We start from the raw sequence: 17009 nt of genomic DNA on the forward strand, positions 1-17009 counted from the left end.
GGATGGACTCTCAAACTGAAGCACTCTTAAAATGCTGTGTCACTTACCAAATGCGTGATAAAACTGCAGTGATATGTACCCCTCCATTACAGCCTGTTCCTCTTCCTGAATCTGCATGGGAAAAAGTGGCGATTAACACTGTAGGACCCTCTGATACTGCTCCAACTGACTGCGGTTATGCCATCAGTTTAATAGACTATTTCAGTAAATAGCCTGAGAGTAGCGTTTACATCGCAAATCTCTTCTGCTACAGTAATTAAGTTCCTCTCTTCAGTTTTTTAGCAGGGAAGGCAACCCCAAAGAACTGGGGCAGTCAATTTACTTCCCTGTAGTTTGAAACTTTTCTAGCAGAGAGGAATATTTTACACAGAAGGTCATTCCTATATTACCCTCAAGCCAATGGAGAAATCAAACTGTTTAACAGAAGTTTGAAAGAGTTTACAAACAGCTAAACTGGAAGGGCGATTGTGGATACCCTTCACTACTGATTTCTTGCAAGCATACCGGGCTACACAACATGCCACAACGCAAAGATCACCCGCAGAGTTACTGCATAGGAAACAGATGAATACTAAACTGAGCATTGCTGGATTGTAAAAGGTATGACCTGATGCCCCAACCCAGGATGATGTGAGAAAAACAATTGAACAGAACCAAGCAAAGACTAAGACCTTCACAGACAAGCGGCAGAATGCTAAGGAACCAAAGGTTGAGTGTGGTTCCTTCTTTAGGATACGAAAACCTGGAATTTTATGCAAAGGGGACCATAAATTCACAGCTCCTCTTAAAATCATAGAGAAGGGACCTTACACCTATTGCCTTTCTGCTGTGCGGGTATGGAATGCTTCTTATCTTGCACCTGCCTATGCACCAAGAGGAGATTATGGCAACACCCAGTCTGCATTGGATGACTTCACCATAGTACCAACTCAACAAGACATTGCACTGGAACCGGGGCTTGAGAGACGGCCTGTCAGACCCAGATGACCACCTGTCTGGACTAGAGACTGTTATGTAGTATCTACAGTGTTTTCAGTGCAATATTTCTGCCAACAGTATAGTGTCTTGTTTCATATTTGTTCCTGTGGTTAGAGCAATAATGTTTATTTTAATTGGGAGAGTTTCTTGACAGAAGGGAATGTGCTGTTTAGATGTTGCTTGTAATTATTAGAATTGGGAGCACTGGCTGTTGGGAGTCTGAAAGGACAGGAAAAAGGAAGGAGGGGGGAGGGGGGAGGAGTTGAGAGGCTGTCAGAAAGCTACAGAGGGTGCAGCAGCAGCTTGGTAAAGAGGTTTCCATGTTGAAAATAAAGTCCTGTTGAAGCTTATTAGTACCGTGCCTGGTTGATACAACACGAGGGGATTCATAGAATCATAGAATATCAGGGTTGGAAGGGACCCCAGAAGGTCATCTAGTCCAACCCCCTGCTCAAAGCAGGACCAATTCCCAGTTAAATCATCCCAGCCAGGGCTTTGTCAAGCCTGACCTTAAAAACCTCTAAGGAAGGAGATTCTACCACCTCCCTAGGTAACGCATTCCAGTGTTTCACCACCCTCTTAGTGAAAAAGTTTTTCCTAATATCCAATCTAAACCTCCCCCACTGCAACTTGAGACCATTACTCCTCGTTCTGTCATCTGCTACCATTGAGAACAGTCTAGAGCCATCCTCTTTGGAACCCCCTTTCAGGTAGTTGAAAGCAGCTATCAAATCCCCCCTCATTCTTCTCTTCTGCAGGCGAAACAATCCCAGCTCCCTCAGCCTCTCCTCATAACTCATGTGTTCCAGTCCCCTAATCATTTTTGTTGCCCTTCGCTGGACTCTCTCCAATTTATCCACATCCTTCTTGAAGTGTGGGGCCCAAAACTGGACACAGTACTCCAGATGAGGCCTCACCAATGTCGAATAGACACAGGCCCTCAGGCCAGGGTTGAGCAGCAAACAGGCCATTCAGACTAAGGTGGGGAGGATGCCACCCCAGGGATGAGGTTGGCAGCTGGGGGTGGAGGGACCCAAGCCCACCCTACTCCACCGGGTCCCAGCCCAGGGCCCTGTCACTGATGGATGGCTCTGGCACTGGGGGTCAGTAGGGATTCCCCGACTTGAGCACTGACAGTAAAACTGGACTAAAGTCCGTTTTCCCTGATCTACTTCAGAATTTCTGTCCAGCGGGAAATTCTGACATTTCAATGGTTTTGTTTGTTTGTTTGTTTTTGTCCCAAACAAACAAAACTACCTGTGTGTCAGTGAAGAGACAACCTGAGAATGTTCTCTTCCAAGAACCCAATAGTCTTCTCAAAGTAGTATGTCAGTGTTCACATTTAAAAAAACAAGAATATCATAAAGCAAAAGAATATTGGACTTCCTCGAGAAACTTAATAAATGGAAGAAGAGATAATATATCAATGCAAAGCAAAGAAAGTCGTTAATGTAACTACATTTTTCATGCAGCCCAGTGACTGCTATGAACATTTTTCTACATTGATGATAGCACATTTTTGCAATATGTAATTACAACTAAAAACAAATCTTTCTTAAATGTGAATAAATTTTATAGGGGAATGCAGCTTACCTGCATATTGATCACTTCTCCAGACTAGTAGAAATAGCATATAATCATCTTCTCCCTGAGCTTCTTTGTTTCCTACCATTTTCTTTCAGTTGCAAAATTGAACTGATAGCTGGCTAGAAGATTAACCATGCAAACTTTTTTTTAAAGTATTTTACAGCTTCTCATTAGTTTTTCAAAATTTAACTATAGACTATGTCTGCATTGTGGTCCAGTGCAGACTATGGGGGTGCGAATTGCAGAGTGCACCAAATTGTTGCACTCTAATTCTCCCCTGTAGACCCTGCTATCATGAACTAAAAGGTACCTACTTTGCATTAACATAGTCCTCTTTCAAATAGCAGTATGTTAGCATGAACGAGGTACCCTTTAGGTTGTGCCAGCAGTGTCCACATAGGGCAGTTACAGCACAGCATGCTAGTGTGCACTGAAACACACACCACTATAATCCAAACTGCAGAGCTATGTAGGTAAGCCCGATGATTCAATCGGATAGTCCCCTCTTAAAGACTGGTAAGGCATTGTGTAGATGATGGCTTTATTTTTTCACCAACTTCTAAAAAAAAAAAATTAATTAAATGTAGTGCTCATGAAAATTGCCATATGGACAGTGGTGGACACTGATGTCCTCTGTTTATCATCAGAAAAGTGTAATAGTATGGCAGCAACAGTGCCTGATCAGTAATCTACATGGTCCTGTAATAATCGGTCACCACTCACCACCATCCTTTTTGCCTCTGGCATAGTTTGGGGAAAGGGACTGACGTAATTCCACCTTGGCAGCTTTTAGTCCCTAAAACTGCTAAACCCCAATCCAGTCTTAAAGGGCACCTCAGGGCTTCTCTAAGCAGCAAGGACCTCTAGAGAGCCATTCCAGCTGTAAGGGCTCTGCAGAGCATAGCAGTTCTTCAGCTACATCCCCTTTTGCCCAGCCATGTCCTTTGCTTTGGGGCTAAGGGTGGCATAGGATTTGGTATGTTAGCTCTAGGCATCTGGGACACTCCCCTGTTCTAGGAGAATCCCCATGTAGCTGGTTAGATCAGCTTTAAGGTCAGAGTGGCAAAAAGCAGCCTTATATTTGGGTGGAAGGGATAGTCGGGCAGAAACTGCCCCAACTCAACAAATATTGGTGACTAAACTGGGTATAAATAAAAAATAACGGAGTTTTATTTTGAACAAAGGGTACATTCTTGTGAGGTGTTGAGCAGGCTTCATTTCCCATTATCCTCTTCCTTTGAAGAGAAGCATATTGGCATGAAGCTTGCCTTCTTTTGCACATTCCTTGTTCATTTTAAATAGCTCTCATGGGGAGTTGGTAAAGCGCAGAAAGCTGGCTTGGGGGGGATTATCTGAATAAATACAAACCTATGAAAAAGGGTAGTCAAACAGGGAACAAATTAGTACATGAAGTGGATGGAAACACCTACATTCATGATGTGTTTACTGTTCAATTGTTCCTCTTCCTCCCCAGCCTCTCTTCTTCTCCCTCTCAATTTTTGTATCAGTTACTCTAAGACTTGAGGATGTTCTGTGTGATTTCCACAAGATTGTAGTCAGGATGAGAAGACTATTGGAATCAGTGTTGTAGAACATGCTTCATATCATGGCTGGGTATTCCTCTAGGGCAGAGATGGGCAAACTACGGCCCACGGGACCCTCCTGCCCAGCCCCTCCCCAGCAGCCTCAGCTCACTGCGCCGCTGGTGCAATGCTCTGGGCGGCAGGGCTGCGAGCTCCTGGAGCAGCGCCGGTGCAGAACCCGGCTAGACCTGGTGCTCTGTGCTGCGCAGTGGCGTGGCTGGCTCCAGTCAGGCGGCACAGGTGTAGCTCCGCCATCCACTGGTGCTCCAGGCAGCGCGGTGAGGGAGCAGGGGGGATTGGATAGAGGGCAGGGGAGTTCGGGGAGCTGGTTGGGGGGTGCGGGTGTGGATAGGGGTCAGGGAAGTCAGAGGGTGGGGAACGGGGTGGTTGAATTGGGGACGGGGGGCAGTCAGGAAGGATGGGGGGGTTGGATGGGGTGGTGGTTGGCAGTCTGGTGGGGGTTCCGGGGGCGGTCAGTAGACATGGAGGAGCGGGGGAGGGGATGGATGGGGTGGGATGGATGGGGTAGGGGTCCCGGGCCGCGGGCCGGGCACAGCCTCCCCTAACCGGCCCTCCATACAATTTCTGAAACTCGATGCGGCCCTCAGGTCAAAAAGTTTGCCCGCCCCTGCTCTAGGGGCAGAAAACATAGGCCCCAATTCAGTAAAATACTTAAGACTAACACTAAGCACATGAAGGAGCTGTAGCTCACGAAAGCTTATGCTCAAATAAATTTGTTAGTCTCTAGGGTGCCACAAGTCCTCCTTTCCTTTTCACATGAGTAAAGTATCTTGCTGAATCAGAATCAAAATGCTGATGGTGGTTCTCTTAACAGGGGTGAAGGTAACTTACGGGACTTACCGGTACTCAAGACCAGGGTCCTGAGCGGTGGGGAAGGATCTTGGGCAGAAGGGGAAGGGTTTTAAAATCTCTGGGCCCTTTAAACTGCCACCACTACCCCAGGGCTCCGGCAGCGGGGTTCTGGTAGAGATTTAAAGGGCCAGGGGCTCCGTCCGCTGCCAGGAGTCCCAGGCCTTTAAATCACCACCAGAGCCCTGGGGATCCCGGCCGCCACTGCTGGCCTGGGGCTCCGGCTGTGGTAGCGGCAGCTGGGAGCCCTGGGATCTTTAAATCACTCCCAGAGTCTCACTGTAGCTGTGGCAGTGGCCAGGAGCCCTGGGGCTCTGGCGGTGATTTAAAGGGCCAGGGGCTCTGGTCGCTGCTGCTACCCCAGGGCTCCGGCGGCGATTTGAAGGGCCAGGGGCTCCAGCCGCTGCCGGGAGCTCAGGGCCTTTTTTTAATTGCCAGCTTGGGGAAGCTGCCCCCTGCCGGTACGGTTTACTTTCACCTCTGTCTCTTAAGTACTTTAGGGAAATTACTGCAATTTAGGATGACAGACGGGAAAACTTCCAGGTCTGTATTCTCCATGCACAAGGCATAGAGTACTGATCAGTGACTAGAGATGGAGTGTGTAGTATTTGAATCTCCAGGGATATCTCCATGTACATTAAACATGAACAGAGTTTGAGGTATTAGCCTGCACAGGATATTAATTCCCATTAATGCACATTATTTGCCAATTAAAGTGGTCTGCTCACTGGTAAGCAATATTTTGTATAAATTAGTCTTATGATTTTGATTACTACTTGTTCTCTTAATAAAGCTGTGAACTTTAGTCCTACCAACCACTGAATGTTTGTTTAAATTGGGAAGGATAGCGAAATATGTCCATATTTTTTAATGTTCCAGCAGTGATTAAGAATAATATGCTAAGCATCTTTTAAAAATATTTACTAAAATAGCATTAATATCTGTGTAATACAAGCTCTAGTTACAAGGTTTCTCTTACTTATTTCCTTACTTGTTAAGATGCTCTAGATGAGGGAAAAAAAGGGAATTATCTGCCCTCTCAGAGACTCTCCATCTGGAAAGTTAAATTCAAAACATTTAGGAGTGTGAATTTTCTTTTTATATGTTAGATGTGAATTTAAGCAGCTGCTAGTGCTACTGAATTTAGTATTTAACATCATACTCCATGATGGAGTATAAACAAGGGGTTATGATCAGAGAGCGAATTTGCAGCTTGGACTCTGCAAATTTTGTAAGACGTAAAGCTACAGGCAACAATAAACATGTCAGGCAGGCACATATAGATTCTGCTAATCCAAATTTTTTTTGTTATGTTTTCATCCAACATCTCTGGAAGTGTTCTTGGTATAAAAATGTGAACTTTTCAAAACACTTGTGAAAGTCAAAAACTGTGTAAAGATTAAAAACTATGTTAAGATTTGGGAATTAAATTACTAACTTTATATTAAGATCACTCTGTAAAAGTGCTATTAGTATATTTTGCTTAACTCATTTAAAATGATATTAAGGAAGCATTTGCTTAAATAGATGGCTTTTAACATGAGGAAATATAAAATTATTCTTAAGCCAACCATTACACAAGTGAAGAGAACAAGTTAACATGATAACTCTTAGATGCAAGGAGAGACAAGTGATCTGACAACTGGGCAAAGGATATCCTGAAAAAATAGGGTAATTTCCCCATACTGTAGGCAACATAGGAACTACAACATGGGTGAAAGGAGATTAGCTAGAGTGAATGCTGCCATTAGGAAACTGGGAAGAGAACAGAAGACAGGGTTGGTGTGGATGTCTCCAAGATCACTCAAGTGTCAAATGTAAGGGATGGAACATACAATAGTGAAGACAGTTAACTAACTGATTAATGTTTCAGGAGGAAGTTTTGGGAATCACAGAACAGCTAGAACGGCAGCACTGAAATGAGACAACTGTTTGAAATAGATTGTACTGCATCTCTTTTCCGTAGTTGCAAACAAAATCTGGAGAATTATTTTCACAGTCGTTGACACTGAAGGATACAATCCAAAGGATGAAGAAGAAAGATTACAAAGAAGGAGGAAAGCGGTGGCACTGCACAAAAGTATTTACAAAACTAGAGGTACGATTTGTAGTTTAAAAAATGCTAAGCTAAGAACCACAAATGAAAAATGAGTAATTATAAGGTCACTTGACACATACCTGGGTGTATAAATTAAAATTTTGAAAAAGAAAAGGTGCTCTTTTGGTGTTTTTCTTTCAGACAATTTTGGAGAGCAGAACATTTTCATTTAAAAGATAAATCTAGTCCTCCAGCTATTGGTAGAAGACATTTATAAACTATAAATATGTACACTTTTCTTTTTTTCCTTTTTTTTTTGTGGAAGTGTAGAAATTGCTTGCTTTCTTTAGTTCTCAAGTCACCTAAACCTGTGGTTACTGTTAAGACATCTGACAGATAGGAGTTTGTGTGAACACCTTCCTACTGCACAGTGGTTGAAGACAAGCTTTCTGTGGATGGAAAGAAGGTTTGTCTTTAATGTTCAAATCTTTTTTCCAAACAAACTGGCTGTGATCAAGAAGTTCTGTGCGGAGCAGTGTTAAAAAAATCTTCCCTCAAAGGCTGTAGAGAAGCACAGAACCTATCAACAGCACTTACTGTCTCCTGTTATAATGAAATAGTCTGATCTAGATAAAATGTTTTAATTGGTGCTAGGGCTGAGTGAATAACAACAGTTTTTGGTTCAGGGGGAGGGGAGAGTTTGAACCAAAAAGTGCAAAAGAATTCCTATTTGATTTGAACCAAAGTCTTTTTCTCACAAAGGCTTTCATTGAATCAAAAACCTGAAAAAAAAATGTTGTTTTGTTTTTCTGAATTTTCACTTATTTTTCACTTTTTAAAAACTGGCCCATGTTAAATTGAAATGCTGTTTATAATTCAATTTTTTTGACATGAAAGAGTCAAAATAGCAACAAAAAAATTTAGTCTTTCTGCAGTAGAATTTCTTTTTTAATCTTTTGCTGAATTCAAACCAAACTCAATGAATATGCTTCAGGACCCCCAAAATGCATTTTTTCTGTGAAAAAACTATTTGTCAAAAAAATGTCACCCAGTGCTAAGCAACAGCTTTTTAAAATTATTATTAAAAATAGAAAAAAATAAAAATAGAATGTAATATTATGACATGTCAGTAGTAATAGTGCATATTATGCTACCTATGAAGCTACTACTGATGGCATGAAATACAATTTTGGAATTCACTTTTTTACCACAATTGAAATTTGTTAGAAATTACAGTTTGTGGGAAATCTTAAAAATATTTATATTTTTGTTCAGATTCAGACAGAATAATTAATTTAGAAAACTGAAATTTCCCATGAACGGCCAATTCTGAGTTTCATCTAGCTGTAATCTGCAGCCCCATCAGTGAGCCTCATGGAAGAGCGCTGACAGCTCTTTGGTGCTTAGGCTTGTATGCTATATGCAGAAGCTCCCTGAATTCTTTGTCTGCTATGCAATAGAAATGTACGAGTCCTGCTGAATCTTGAAGGGGACTGGCTGTGACCTCAACTGCTTTGCTCTTTAATATAATTTTATTTATTTAAATTTTCAATAATAATGTGTCTATCCAATATTGTAGGACTACTTATTCTCTCTACCAGGGCTCACTCCTAAATTCACCTTATCCCTCAGATTCACCCACCCAATGAGTTGTTGATCCCTGCTTCAAGTTTATGAATTTGTTTTTTTCCAATCTAATGCCAAAGGTGACCATTTTTCAGGCTTGGAAAGTAGCATAAGACATGGTGAAGTATTCATAGATTGGTAACTATTTACTCACATTTGTCGAACATTTACCATTCTATCTAGATATTTCAGTAACCTCTACCAGCATAGTATCTGAGCATCTTGTACATATTAATGAATTTATCCTCACAACTAGGATACCGTGGTATTATTATTTATTATTATTATACTGCATGCATTCACCACTCACATGACTGAATGATTTGTGGTAGCATAAAGAAAAAAGGTAATGAATTGCTGGTTCGACAAATACTATTTGATCTTGTCCATTGTCTGTGTTTCCTGTATATCTCTAGCTCAAACCCATATTCTTTGTGAATGTTTCACCTCAGAAACACACACACACACACACACACACACATGCACACATAGAACACACAACTGGAGAATTATTTCCCCCCGAAGGAAGTGGCAGGTTAACTAAAACAAAAATAATCAAAACAGTTTTGCCAGGATACATATTTCACAACAATCTGTAGGCTGTACTCCTAGAACCTGGATGACTTCCATGCCTCTGCAATTCATTGTTTTAAAATTCCAAAAGTTGTTGCATAATTCATGTCAGAAAAGGAACTGTAGAGCCAATTTACAAGAGGGGTAGAAGATTTTTGATGAAAATTGGTGCAGTTTGATGAACAGATGAAGGAACAAACAATTTTGCTTTTTAATAATACCACTGGCTGCAAAGCAGGTGAAAAGATTCTGCGCACATTCCAGAAATTTGCATGTCTGTCTACTAAGGTTTTCATGTTCCAAAGACCTGGTTGACTTTATTTTTTTAATGTACTCTTCTGTTGATTTTCTTTAGCATTAGTATAATGACTTGTTCCTTCCTACAGATTGTTGTGTGATTGTTTGTACTTCATGTTCTATTACCTGCTTCTTGTTTATTAATAATTGAAGTTGCTTTTACATTATGTGGTGAGGAAAAGCAACTCTAGCCTCTTTGCTGAAAGAGATATATTCCTTATTGAATTTTCAGGCTTTCCTACCTCAGCCCATTACAACAACCTTTACTCAGAAAAGAGGGATCATTTCTTTTCCTACCTGGCCCAATTCCTCCTTCTACAGTCACCAGTCTATTGAAATTGGACCCAAACCCTGGGCCCCATGTGTTTCTAAGCTAACTGGGTTTGGGTAGAGTCTAGTCACTGTTTTCTAGCACTGGGTCTGTTAAGGTTCCTTCCCGACTCTGAACTCTAGGTACAGATGTGGGGACCTGCATGAAAAACCCCCTACGCTTATTTGTACCAGTTAAAAACTTCCTCAAGGTACAGACTTTGCCTTGTCCTTGATTGCTATGCAGCCACCACCAAGCGTGTTAAACAAAGAACAGGGAAAGAGCCCACTTGGAGATGTCTTCCCTGCAAAATATCCCCCCCCAAACCCCACAGCTCCTTTCCTGGGGAAGGCTTGATAAAAATCCTCACCAAGTTGCATAGGTGAACACAGACCCAGATCCTTGGATCTTAAGAACAATGAAAAATCAATCAGGATCTTAAAAGAAGAATTTCATTTAAAGAAAAAGTAAAAGAATCACCTCTGTAAAATCAAGATGGTAAATACCTTACAGGGTAATCAGATTCAAAACATAGAGAATTCCTCTAGGCAAAACCTTAAGTTACAAAAAGACACAAAAACAGGAATATACATTCCATTCAGCACAACCTATTTTACCAGCCATTTAACAAAAGGAAATCTAAAGCATTTCTAGCTAGATTACTTACTACCTTAACAGAAGTTCTGAAGAGCATTCGTGACCTGGTCCCAGCAAAAGCATCACAGAGACAGACAGACCCTTTGTTCCCCCACCCCCTCCAGCTTTGAAAGTATCTTGTCTCCTCATTGGTCATTTTGTCAGGTGCCAGCGAGGTTATCTTAGCTTCTTAACCCTTTACAGGTGAAGGGGTTTTGCCTCTGACCAGGAGGGATTTTATAGTTCTGTATACAGAAAGGTGTTTACCTTTCCCTTTATATTTATGACAGGGTCTGAGAGGCATGCTCCCAGGCTCAGAACTCTAGTCTGACCCCTTTCTTGGACTGTGGCATCCCACATTGCAAGTGTCCTAGACTTGAAACCACTGCCTTACACCTTCTAAGCCACCCCAGAGCTCCCTCTTTGGTGCAGGCAGTTTGGGCTTCTAACTTAACCCATTCATAAATAATGTGGGAGGAAAGCAAGGAACAAAGGCTTGCCCAAGGACTTTCTTTAACAGTAAAATTTCTGTGGTTAAGTATGAGTTACAAATGTTTGAGAAATAACAAAAGTGCTGAGACTTCCCCCGACTGAACTCAGCCCTTCTGTGAGTCTAAGATCTATTAGCATTTCAGACCAAAAACAGACCCTCCTGCCTTCTCCTTCCAGCCAAGTCCTTTAGGTCTATGGTGATGGTTGCCTTCCCCTTCCCTTACTCAGAGAAACACCTTACTCCTTAAGTTCAGACTCTGTCTTTTTACCCCGCGGTAGGCAAAAAAAAATGTTCTGTGGGGCTGAGTTAGCATTTCAGAGACAATTAAATCTGCTGATTCCATACTTTGGTTCTTATGTCTTCTCAATGACAGTCTCTCAACAAGGTCTCAAGCCTCTTTCCTGAGCAGGGCGTCTATCTGGAATGCATACCCTCAGCCAAGTATAAACCTATGTTCAGCACATAATACAAAATGGAGTTCCTAATATCAATGGAGTTTGCAATTTGATACACACATATCCCACTGTGCCTCATCTTCCTCACATGACAGAAAAATGGTTGATTACATATTTGAATAACTGTGACCTCCATATTCATCCCTCCTTTTGGAGCTTATCTTCAATCTCAATAAATATTCTGAAACATTTCTGAATTATTTTAAAAAGACACAAAAGTATAGTTTGCTTGTTATCATCCCAGGTTTGTCACAGTTTTTAGTAGAGTTAGGTATTCCATGATTTGTTTATTAACATGTTTAGGGTACATTGAGGCTGCACAGTTGAGAAGGAAATGCCAAAGTTCAAGCTACTTGCCCAAGCTTAACTTTATCCCATTGTCTGTTTGAGTAACTCGTATCAAGGTGATTTTGATGAGGGTTAGCTATATACTTACTGTTTCATGCTTACTGTTTTATGCTCTTTCATGATGGACCATGTCTTTGATTCAAGCTGTGTGTTGTACTGAGAAATAAAATGGAGTCTGCCTCTAAGAGAAGCATATGCATTTTGGCTTAGCCTACCCTTATTTTGTGATAAGTTTGTAAGTACAGAATTCTGAATATTTCTGAAGAGAGCAGCCTCTGTGCAGAGCAGCATTATATTTTTGTTTTGTTATCTGCATTGGTGTTGAGGAAAAGACAGCAAAAAGGGAAGAAAGGTAGCTCATGCCATAGAGTGCTATGAGAATTCAGCAGTCCACAGAACTAAAATCATTGTATTAGGTAAGGAAATAACCTTCCCCAAACCAGAAAAAAATGTCAAAATTTGTGCATCTCCATGTGTAACTTTTGTAGAAATCAAATGCAGAATATTTCATTAAATAAGATGCAGACAAATAGATATGACATATACTACATCTTAGGGTCAATACGATAGCCACAAGCACTGACAGGCTGTGATGGGGTAGTCTGCCCCCCTAAGGGTAGTAGTGTCTATTGGTCAATACATCCCTGTGATGTGTTGTGGACCTTAAAGATTGTGAAAGGCCCACTATCTATATTAGGACCTAGGAGATATTGATAGACAGGAAGCAGTTCCAAAATGAAATCCTGTCACTGGGCCTTCAGGGGCCAGGAGCCTTGCAGAGAATGGGGCAAGGCTCCCCTCTCACACAACCAATGGTGGATAAGCTGGGGGAAGGGGACCAACATAATTACTGCCTCCTCCCTCATCATAGCAGGCTAGATGCCTGCCATGCCATATGAGGATTAATCATAGGGGGGAGGGACTAGCTGAGGGAGGAGTTGGCTAATTTGCACCCCAGCTCCAAGGAGTGGCAGAGGGACTAGATACTTAAAACCCAGCTGAAGGGAGAAGAGCTGGGGATTCCTGTTTTGATGGTGTCACCATCTGAAGCACATCCACAGGATGAGGAAGGGGGTTACGGGACTTTTCCTGAACCAAAATGAGAGCTGATTAGGACTTTTCTATGGGCCCAGAGTGGTGTGGCCTTGGGCAACTAATTAAGTAAGTTACGCTTTGTAGAAAGACACTAATAGATCAGACCCTAGGAAGAAGGTGCATGCTTTGAACAGGCTAAATCTGGATAATTGATTGAAAGAACCTGAGGGGATGCTTAATGCAATGCATCTGCATTGAGACCCACACCCTATGACACAAGGAAAGAACACAGAGCTGCACAAGACTTGGTAGCTGGGTGAGTTCTGAAGGGGGTGGAAAATGTCTAGAGTGGGGAGCACCAGGATAGGTGAGTTTGTGAGGGTGTCAGGAGGAGATTAGGGTATTTAGGGGCTGTTGGTGGGGCTGAGGATAGTTGGGGGGTAGCAAAGGGAAGCTAAATGGTGGATATGTCATTCTCCATAGGCTGGGGTGTTAAGGGAAAAAATAAATATTGCAAGACCTACTATAGAATGGTGCAAGTTGGTAACATTGTTGTGGGGCAGAGGGAGAAGGTGTGGGTAGCTCAGAGGCTGCGGGGGGAGATGGTGGGGATAGCTGAGTTTGTGAAAGTGTTCAGGGGGCCAGCTAGATTTGTGAATGTATCCAGAGGGGCAGCTGGGGTTTCTGGAGGTGCTAGGAGCAGCTGTGGGATAGCTGAGTTTGTGGGGTGTCCAGTGAGTAGCTGGATAGTTTGGGAGAGAAGCTGGGGTAGCTGAGTTTGTGAGGGAAAGATGGTGGTAAATAGGGATAGATAGTGGAAGAGGGAGTTTTGTGGGAGCTGGGAGTAGATGGGGGCAGCTGGGCTGGGTGGCTAAGGGTGGAGTTGAAGGTGGGATTGGGGGGGCAGAGGAGCTGGCCATGTGTTTCTGGGGTGGGTAGACTTTCTGGGAGGAGGAAACTAGGGTCAGTACTAGCCCCACCTCCGGTCTCTGCCTGGGCTCAGCAGGTGCTGCAGCAGCTTCTGTGGCAATGAGTTATAAACACTGTCCATTGCTGCAGCCCAGCTGGATGTGTTACATTCAATCTTGTCCGAGGGAATGCATAAGTGAGGCTGCATGTGTGATTCTCGCTGGCTGGGTGACACGTGACGCTTGTCAGGTCTGGACATGGTTGCATTAAGGTGAGGAGATTAATAATACCATTTCAATCTTTCTTAGAATTCCGTTGACTTCTGCCTTGGATGGCCAACTTGCTGCAGTGGCTGGGATGTACTGAGGGCTCTACTTAGTCTCTGCCCATTCCCACCCCCAGAAATATAGTAAGAGCAGCCCTGGCACTCCTGTGCAAACTAGGAACTGCAATTCTGCTCTGCTTTTCTCAAAGCTATCTAAAGGGATGGAAGGAGACTCCTCATTTCCCCCTCACCTGCATCCACACTGCACACCTGTTTACAGACTAAGCAGAGTATGTTCCTATGGACACTTTAAACCATGTCCTATAATTATCTTTTGAATCACCCTGTGTTCTGCATGAAACGAAACCATAGCTTTAGTATGGCCGTTTTCTCTAATCTGTACATGCAATTACAGGGAGAATCAGAGCATTGTTATCTGAGTTCACTGGGACCCATCTTTTTAATCAACATGAGAGGCATGATTGTCAGAAATGCACAAGGTTAAGTAGGAGCTACTGACTCCTGGGTTTGTGTTTGGGCCATCAAATAGGCTTTTATAAGTGAAAAGGTTTATATGTAAGTTAATTTGATTTGGACTACTAAGTGTTGATATAAAGCAGATTGTCTTCCTGAACATTAAAATCATGGAATAAATAATACAATTCAAACTTTAACGTGTCTATTTTCAAATATTTTTTTCAAAGTTTACAACAACATGCTCCATTTGTTTTGTGCTTAAGTCATCATTTTTATAACTCCTCTGAAGTTAAAGGAGTTATATCAGGCATGGACTTTTCCCAATATTTTCACTTACTGGGTGTCTTAACCTAGAGTTTCAGAAGCAACCTCATTGTGCATCTTATTCACCTACATGAAAAATCTATTCTGATTTTAGACCTATTACCAATTCCAGTGGTATTCCCTATACTTAAAATGAAGCCTACATCTGGAACCTGTAATGCCTCTAAAACCAGAATGAAGTCTTTTAAGTGGGACCACTGTAGGGTCAGTGCAGAGGGCCATCTGTCTTAACATGACCTAAATGGTGTGTAAGCCTTGGGTTTGTCCTCAGTAAAGGGATGAATGTCAGTCTTAATCTTCTCTCACTTATTATCCCTCATAGTTATTTTAAATAAAAGTTAAGATTTCAAGCTGCAAAGGAATTCAGGAAAGGCATTTGCTATTCAAGGTAGGAAAATATCTTTTTTTTTTTTTTAAAGGAGGAAATAACCCTCTCTCTAATATGTTCAGGTAACATGACAATGGAATCAAAACAAGATTCTGTTCAGAATGTCAGATAATGCAATGTATTAAATAGAGAAGAAATCCAATCTAACAAAAAGCAAGACACGAATAATTCAAATGACAAATTGCTATCATCTCATCAGTCAATGAGCAGCCCAAATTCCCCTTATTCTGAAGCATTCTTATTTTGTTAAGGCGTCATTGAGTGCAACATTGAAAATAATGATGGTTCCCATATTGATAGTGAAGGTTAGTTTCCTCATTCTTCTTATGCAAGTATAGCAGAGATGTTCTCTTGTGACTAAAATTAATTGCCTAATTAAGATAACACAGAGCAGTGCGAGCTCAAGATACTATGCATTTACCATTGTTTCCAGTGGAATAACCATTAATTATTTTACTATATGTATTATAGTAGTGCCTGTAGGCACTACCAGAGATCATGGCCCCCTTGTACTGGGCACTGAACATAGAGAGAGAGAGAGACTGTCTCTGTCCTCCAGAGATAACAATCTAAACAGACACGAGGGACAAAGGATAGAAGAAAGGCAGTAGTATCATCACCATTTTACAGATAGGGCGAGATTATGGATTTAGGCAAAAATTGCACTGCCTCAGGAGTAGGCGCAGAAAGCATTGTGCCTCAGAGATACATCCCTAAGTTACAATTCCTCCTGTGCTTTCTTCCTTGTTCTGAGAAGGGTAGTAATTTGCTGTTGGCCTGCACCAGCAGTAAACTGCAACATCCCCTATCACCAGCCCAGCTGCTCTGGCCAGTGAGTAGGGGGTGAAACCAAAGCTCTACCCACCTGCTGAGAGAGGGAGTAGGCAGGCATGGAGCCCCACTTACTGCTATTTTCCAGTGCCAGGACCTGAATAGCCTATGGAGGGTATTCTTGGGCTCTGAGATGTATAGAACCATAGAATTGGCAAAGTGATACAGAGGGAATCTCTGAGCAACGTTTAGTACCTGTCAATATTAGTGGGTCCAGACAGACTGACCTAAAGCTATTAAAGCAATTTTAAACAATAAAGGAGAAAAGGGGTAGCTCTGACTAGTTTGTTGGAGAGATTAAAACTTTGGGTGGGTTCTCTATTAATAACAACACACAGTTGAGGTCCTTGAAGCCTAAATCCTACCCATTATAGGAAATGACAGTAAATCAATCGCTATTTACAGTAACTATTAACCTTGCTAAAATGGCAGGTTTTAAGTATGTTTCCACTCTACCGAATCAAAAGACTTTTTACCATTTAGAAAAAAAATAACATTGACTAGGGAGGGAGAATAATATCAATTTCTCATTTCACATTATTCACAGATATGAATGATCAATATGTATCAGAAGAATTTACTAAGTCCACTGTCGGAGTCATGAGTTTTGTCTAAATTTTAGAATCTGAATTAAGCCAAGATTTGTGTTGATATCTACTACACGCCTCTTCAGCTTCACCTTTACTTGGGGAGAGTATTGTACCTGGAATCTGTCAAAATTCCATTTTATGAGTTGAATAAGTTTAACTTGATCAAATCCTCTAAAATCTTCCAACTCCCTTACCTTTAAGGAGGCTGTTTATTGTGTTTTGTAGTTATTTTCCACAACCTTTCTGTTCAAAAGTTATAAGTGCTCTTCATTCACAGGAGGATTCACTTTAAGAAGTATTTCATTTTAGGAATTCATAAATTTTAAGTCCAAAAGCTCCTATCATTATCTAGACTCCTCTCCTGCTTAGGATAAAATTTCACCCAGTAATCCCTAT

Source organism: Lepidochelys olivacea, assembly GCF_965140295.1.
Source record: "Lepidochelys olivacea isolate rLepOli2 genome assembly, chromosome: 5".
NCBI classification, from domain to species: domain Eukaryota; kingdom Metazoa; phylum Chordata; order Testudines; family Cheloniidae; genus Lepidochelys; species Lepidochelys olivacea.